Genomic DNA, 5,883 nt, shown 5'->3' on the forward strand with positions numbered 1-5,883 from the left:
AAGGCATGCATGTGAGATCTAGTTCCCTGACCAGGAATGGAACCCAGGCCCCCAGCACTGGGAGCGCAGAGTCTTATCCACGGCACCACCAGGGAAGTCCCAATAACAATTCTAATAGAAATACTAGCACAGTTAAATATACACGGGGTATTTGCGCTTAGCAGTCAATACTTTAAGTGCCTTCTTTGCAGTCTTAAAGGCTGGGGCTTGTACTTCCTTCACAGAGATACCGGCTGGAGATATTAACTTATAACGGAGACCATTTTCTTCAAAATTAAAAATCTGATCCAAGGTGTAGTCTTCCTCATTAATCTGTTATTTTAATGTGGGAAAATATCGTTGCAGTTTCTTCATCTGCTTTCACAGCTTTGCTACATACCATACCATTGTAGCAAGCATTATGGTCTTTGAAATCACTAAACGATCCACGGTGGATCTAAAGGAAGACATTTCTATAGAGTTGCAGCTTTTCCCCATAAGGTCTTCTTTTATCACTAAGGCTTCCTCTTTGCCTGTGAGAAACCTTGCCCTTGATTGCTTCAAAATGTTAACTTCCTAGAGCAAATTGCATATTAACCAACATGACTGTGATATGCTGACATCCTTACTCTGTTTACCAATTGTTTATGGGGTGATTCAAGTCAAAGAAGGTGGGCAGCAAAATAGGTGGTCTCCAAGCAGATGCCTAGACTTGGGTGAGGAGAGGGACCTGGCTTGGTTCTAAACCTGGTAGGCTCCATAATGGAAATGGAGAGTGGAATGGCATTTGTCAAATCCATAAAAAAGTCCTTCGGATTTTGATTGGGATTATAATGAATAAATTATTAATTTGGGGAGAATATGACTTTGTAATATTGAGTCTTCTATTCTTGGACAGGTATAATTTTTTCCTGGGATATCTTATATGGCTTTCTTTGGTTCACTCACTGGATTTTACTGTTTTTACTTATTTACTTGTGGCCGGGATTTTGTTATTTTTTCCTAATCAGTTACTGCTGTTTTTAATGCTGAGCTTGGATCTGGCTACCTTGTTGAACTCACTCTTATTTGTTCTAGAATAGCTTGACAGATAATTCTCTATACTGTTCTAGTTAGATGACCCTGGTGTCCAGGGAAAAAAAGACAGTTTAGTTTTTCCAATCTTTATAACTCATTTCTCACCCCTCGCCTTTTGGCTGAGGGTTCCAATACAATGTTGAATGACAGTGGTGATAATGGACAATCCTTGTCTTGTTCTAGACTTTTTAAAGGAATGCCCCTAAGGTTTCATCATTAAGTATGATGTTTTCAGTAGATTTCTAAATTTTATTCCTAATTTGCTGAGAAGTTTATTTTTTTTTAAAGCAGGCGTTGACTTTTATCAGATGCTTTCTATGCATTTGTTGATATGATCAGATGACTTTTCTGCCTTAATCTGTTAATGATGAACCATCCTCCTCTGTTTCACTATTGCTGGATTTGATTTAATAACATTTTCTTTAGGGTTGTTGTGCATTTGTTTTCATGAATAGAATTGACTGACTCATGGTTTTCTTTCTCGTGCTGTCCTTGCCCAGTTATGACATAAGGGAAATGCTAGCTCTGTTCTATGATTTGGGGGAACCACCTACCTTTTCCTGCAGTCTGGGATGGTTTGTGATATATTGGAGTTATCTGTTCTTTGAACATTTGGTAGAATTTGACTGTAAGATCATCCATGGTTGGTGCCTTTTTGGTAGGTCTTTGGTTATTATTTCAACCTCTTCTGTGGATATTGGTTTATTCAGATTTATTACTTTCTCCTGAGATAAATTTTTGTAATTTATATTTGCCTAGAACAATATCTATTTTATCTAGGATTTCAGATTCATTGGTATAACTTTATGCATATTATTTCTTATGAATCCTATGGATCTGAAGTTATATTTCTTTTGGCTTTCCTGATATTTATTTGTTCCTTCTCTTATTTTTCTGGATCAAATTTGCCAAAAATTTAAATAGAAAAAAATTTCTATTTTTACATTTTTTGCTCAATATTGTTTTATTGGTCTTTAAAAAACTCCTAGCTTTTTCTTCTATTGATGATCTCTTCTACTTATTTGTTTTGAGGGGGGGTATTTTATTTCATTAATTTCTGCCTTAATTGTTGACTCATTTTGTTCCATTTTAGTATTTATTTTGTTGTTATGTACACCCCAGGTTTTGATTTGTAGTGCTTTCATTGTCATTCATTCAGTTCCAAAAAAAAGTGTAATTTCAATTCCCCTTAACACCCAAATTATTTAGAAATGTGGTTTTTAATATCTAGGTATATGGATTTTTCCTTGATTATCTTTTGTAGTTGATTTCTAATTTTATTTAATGAATGTATTTCAAATGTGACATAAATTCTTAGGAATTTGTTGAGATATCCTTTATGACCTAGCATGTGGCATTTTTTTGTTTTGTTTTGGAAGTTGCTGTTTTTAAAGGATATACATTCTAGTTGTTGGGATAAGAGGTCTGACTATACAAGTTTATTAATGATCTAATTCTTAACTATTATATCCTTACCTTTTTTTTTTCCTGTTTGATCTGTTGGCTTCTGGAAGGTGTAATAAAGTCTCCCATTATGAGTGAGGATATGTTCATTTCTCCTTTTAGCTGTATCAGTTTTTCCTTTATATATTTTGAAGTTATGTTGTTAGGTGCATAAGGGTTTATGATATTAATATGACATCAGTGAATTATTCCTTTTATAAATATGAAATATCCTTTGTTGTCCTTCCTAATGATTTTTGCTTTTAATGTGTCTTTTTTCTTAACATTTCCTTGGTACTTCTGTTCTCTTTCATTCACTCTTCTTTTTTTTTCTTTTTCTGTGGGTTGATTTTACCATACTGCTTCATTTCTGACACACTATAGCAATAGTTTGTATAAAGCTATCCTCTTATGTTATTTTTTCTCCATATCCCCATTCCCATTTTCATTTATTCCTCCACCTCAAAGGCACACTTTCTGATTTATGTTTAATTTATGGTTCTTGGATATGTCTATATTTCTAAAACATGTATAGTGCTTTCTATATGTATATGTTTTTAATTTGCAAAAATTATACTAAGTAAATTTCTATTTTTACATTTTTTGCTCAATATTGTTTTAAGAGCAGTCCACATAGTTTGTATATCTAGTTAATTGTGTCTGTTTGCTGCATAGCACTCCAATTTATTAGTTCACCATCCTTAATTATTCACCTACTAATGAAGAAGACCTACATTGCCCTGAATTCTTTGCTACTACAAACAATACTTCAATCAACAATCTTGTACTTATATCCTTTGGGACTTGTGTGAGAGTTTCTCTGGATTATATACCAAAATTGGGATTGCTGGATCATAGGATATACATACTGAATTATGCTAGCCAAAGGTACATGATAGTTCCAAATTCTATATGTCTTTACTAATACTAGTTCTTCTCTGACCTTTTAATTTTGACCACTCTGATGAATTTAAAGTATGTTGTAATTTTCCGATTTTGAGGGAGGTTGAGCATCTCTTCAGACTTGTTAGCTAGTTAGATTTCCTTTTATGTTAATTGCCTATTCATATCTTTTGCCCCTGCCACACGGCATGTGGGATCTTCCCCGACCAGGGATCAAACCCGTGCCCCCTGCATTGGGAGCATGGAGTCTTAACCACTGGACTGCCAGAGAAGTCCCTCCATTTTTATATTGGGATTCCTACTCTTAAATATTTGCAGGATTTTATTGTATATTCTGGATATTAATCACATTTTTTTTGAAGTTGAAAATGTCTTCTCCTGGTTTGTCACTTATTAGTTAACTTTTTCAATCATGTCTTTGGAAGAAATCTTTAATCTTAATATAGTCAAATTCATCTCATTATATAGTTTATATTTTCTTGGTTTAAACAACTTTATTCACTCCAAAGTCATAAAAATATTCTACATTTTTCTACTAGCTGTTCTGGGTTGAACTGTTTCTCTTAAAAACAGATATGTTGAAATCCTAACCCCCCCATACTCCAGAATGTGCTCTTATTTGGAAGCAGAGTAGTTGGAGATGTAATTAGTTAAATTAAGATGAGGTCATACTGGCATAGGATGGGCCCCTAATCCAATATGACTGATGTCCTTATAAGAAGACAGTCACTTGAAGACAAACACAGAGAGGGAGAATGTCATATGATGAGGAAGGCTGAGATTGGAGTTATGCAGTGCAGCTGCAAGCTGAGGAACTCCAAAGATTACCAGTAAACCACCAAAAGCTAAGAAGACGCAAGGAAGGATTCTCCTACAATGGCCCCACTGACACCTTGATTTTGTACTGGTAGCCTCCAGTGAGACAATACGTTTCTGTTGTGTTAAGCCCCGCAGTTTGTGGTACCTTGGTCTGGCAGCCCTATGAAACGAATATACTAGCTTTATAGATTTATCTTTCATATTTAGGTCTCTAATCCACTTATTTGACCTTCGTATTATGGTGAGAGGTAGGGAACCAACTTTTCTTTTCTCCTTATAAGGAACCAGTTTTCCCAATACCATCCTTTAACAATCCATCTTTTCCCTTCTGATCAGGATGCTTATTCTGAAATATCTCAAGGTTTTTTATGTACACGTGTCTCCTTCTTTCCTCTCTGTTCTGTTGCTTTGATCAGTTTGTCTGCTTATGTGCCATTCCACTTTCATCTTTTTTTTTTACTCTGGCTTTTGGGTATATCTTATCTGATACAGAAAATTCCTCTTTTGGGGGGACACTCTTATCTATTTGTGGGTCTTGATTCTTCCACATGCAATTTTGAATCCATTTATTGTGTTTCTAAAAAAAAATCTTTCTGGAATTTGGGCTTGCATTGAATTTATAGCTTGATTTATGTAGAAGAAACATCTTAATAATATTAAATTATTACATTCATGAACATGGTTCATCTCCCCGTTTGCTAGATTTCTTTTGTTTCCTTTAATAACATTAAATTCTTTCTTTTTTTTGGCCATGCCACGTGGTTTGTGGGATCTTAGTTCTCCAACCAGGGATCGAACCCTGGGCCTTGGCAGTGAAAGTGCAGAGTCTTAACCACTGGACCGCCAGGGAATTCCCTAAACTTTTTTTCTTCATAAACATCTTGTGGATTGACAGGTGAATTCCTAGATTACTTTTAAACTTTCGTTACTATGGAATCTTATTTTTTGTTAGAGTTTCTAGTTGTTTACTATTATGTAGAGGAATGTTATTCTTTTTTGCAGTTTGATATTTTATTTGGCCAATTTGCTGACTTACAGTTTTAATGGTTTTGAGTTTCTGTATGGAATACCAAATCACATCCAAATAATGACAATTTTGTCATCCTCCCTCCCATTCCGTATATACATATTTATAATGTCTTATTGCAATGGTCAGGACCCCTAAGAGTGAACAGTAGTAGTGATTGTGTTCTTCCTGATCTTAAAGGGAATGAGCTTAAGGTTCCGTCTTTTTTTTTTTTTTTTAATTAATTTATTTATTTTTGGCTGCATTGGGTCTTTGTTGCTGCGCACGGGCTTTCTCGAGTTGCGGTGAGCGGGGGCTACTCTTCCTTGCGGTGCACGGGTTTCTCATTGTCGTGTCTTCTCTTGTTGCGGAGCACGGGCTCTAGGCGCACGGGCTTCAATAGTTGTGGCATGCGGGCTCAATAGTTGTGGCGCATGGGCTCAGTAGTCGTGGCTCGCGGGTTCTAGAGCGCAGGCTCAGTAGTTGTGGCACACAGGCTTAGTTGCTCCACGGCATGTGGGATCTTCCCGGACCAGGGCTCGAACCTGTGTCCCCTGCATTGGCAGGCAGATTTTTTTTTTTTTTTTTTTTGTGGTATGCGGGCCTTCCTCTGTTGTGTCCTCTCCCGTTGCGGAGCACAGGCTCCGGACGCGCAG

This window comes from Physeter macrocephalus, chromosome 17 (assembly GCF_002837175.3).
Source record: "Physeter macrocephalus isolate SW-GA chromosome 17, ASM283717v5, whole genome shotgun sequence".
In the NCBI taxonomy this organism is placed as follows: Eukaryota; Metazoa; Chordata; class Mammalia; order Artiodactyla; family Physeteridae; genus Physeter; species Physeter macrocephalus.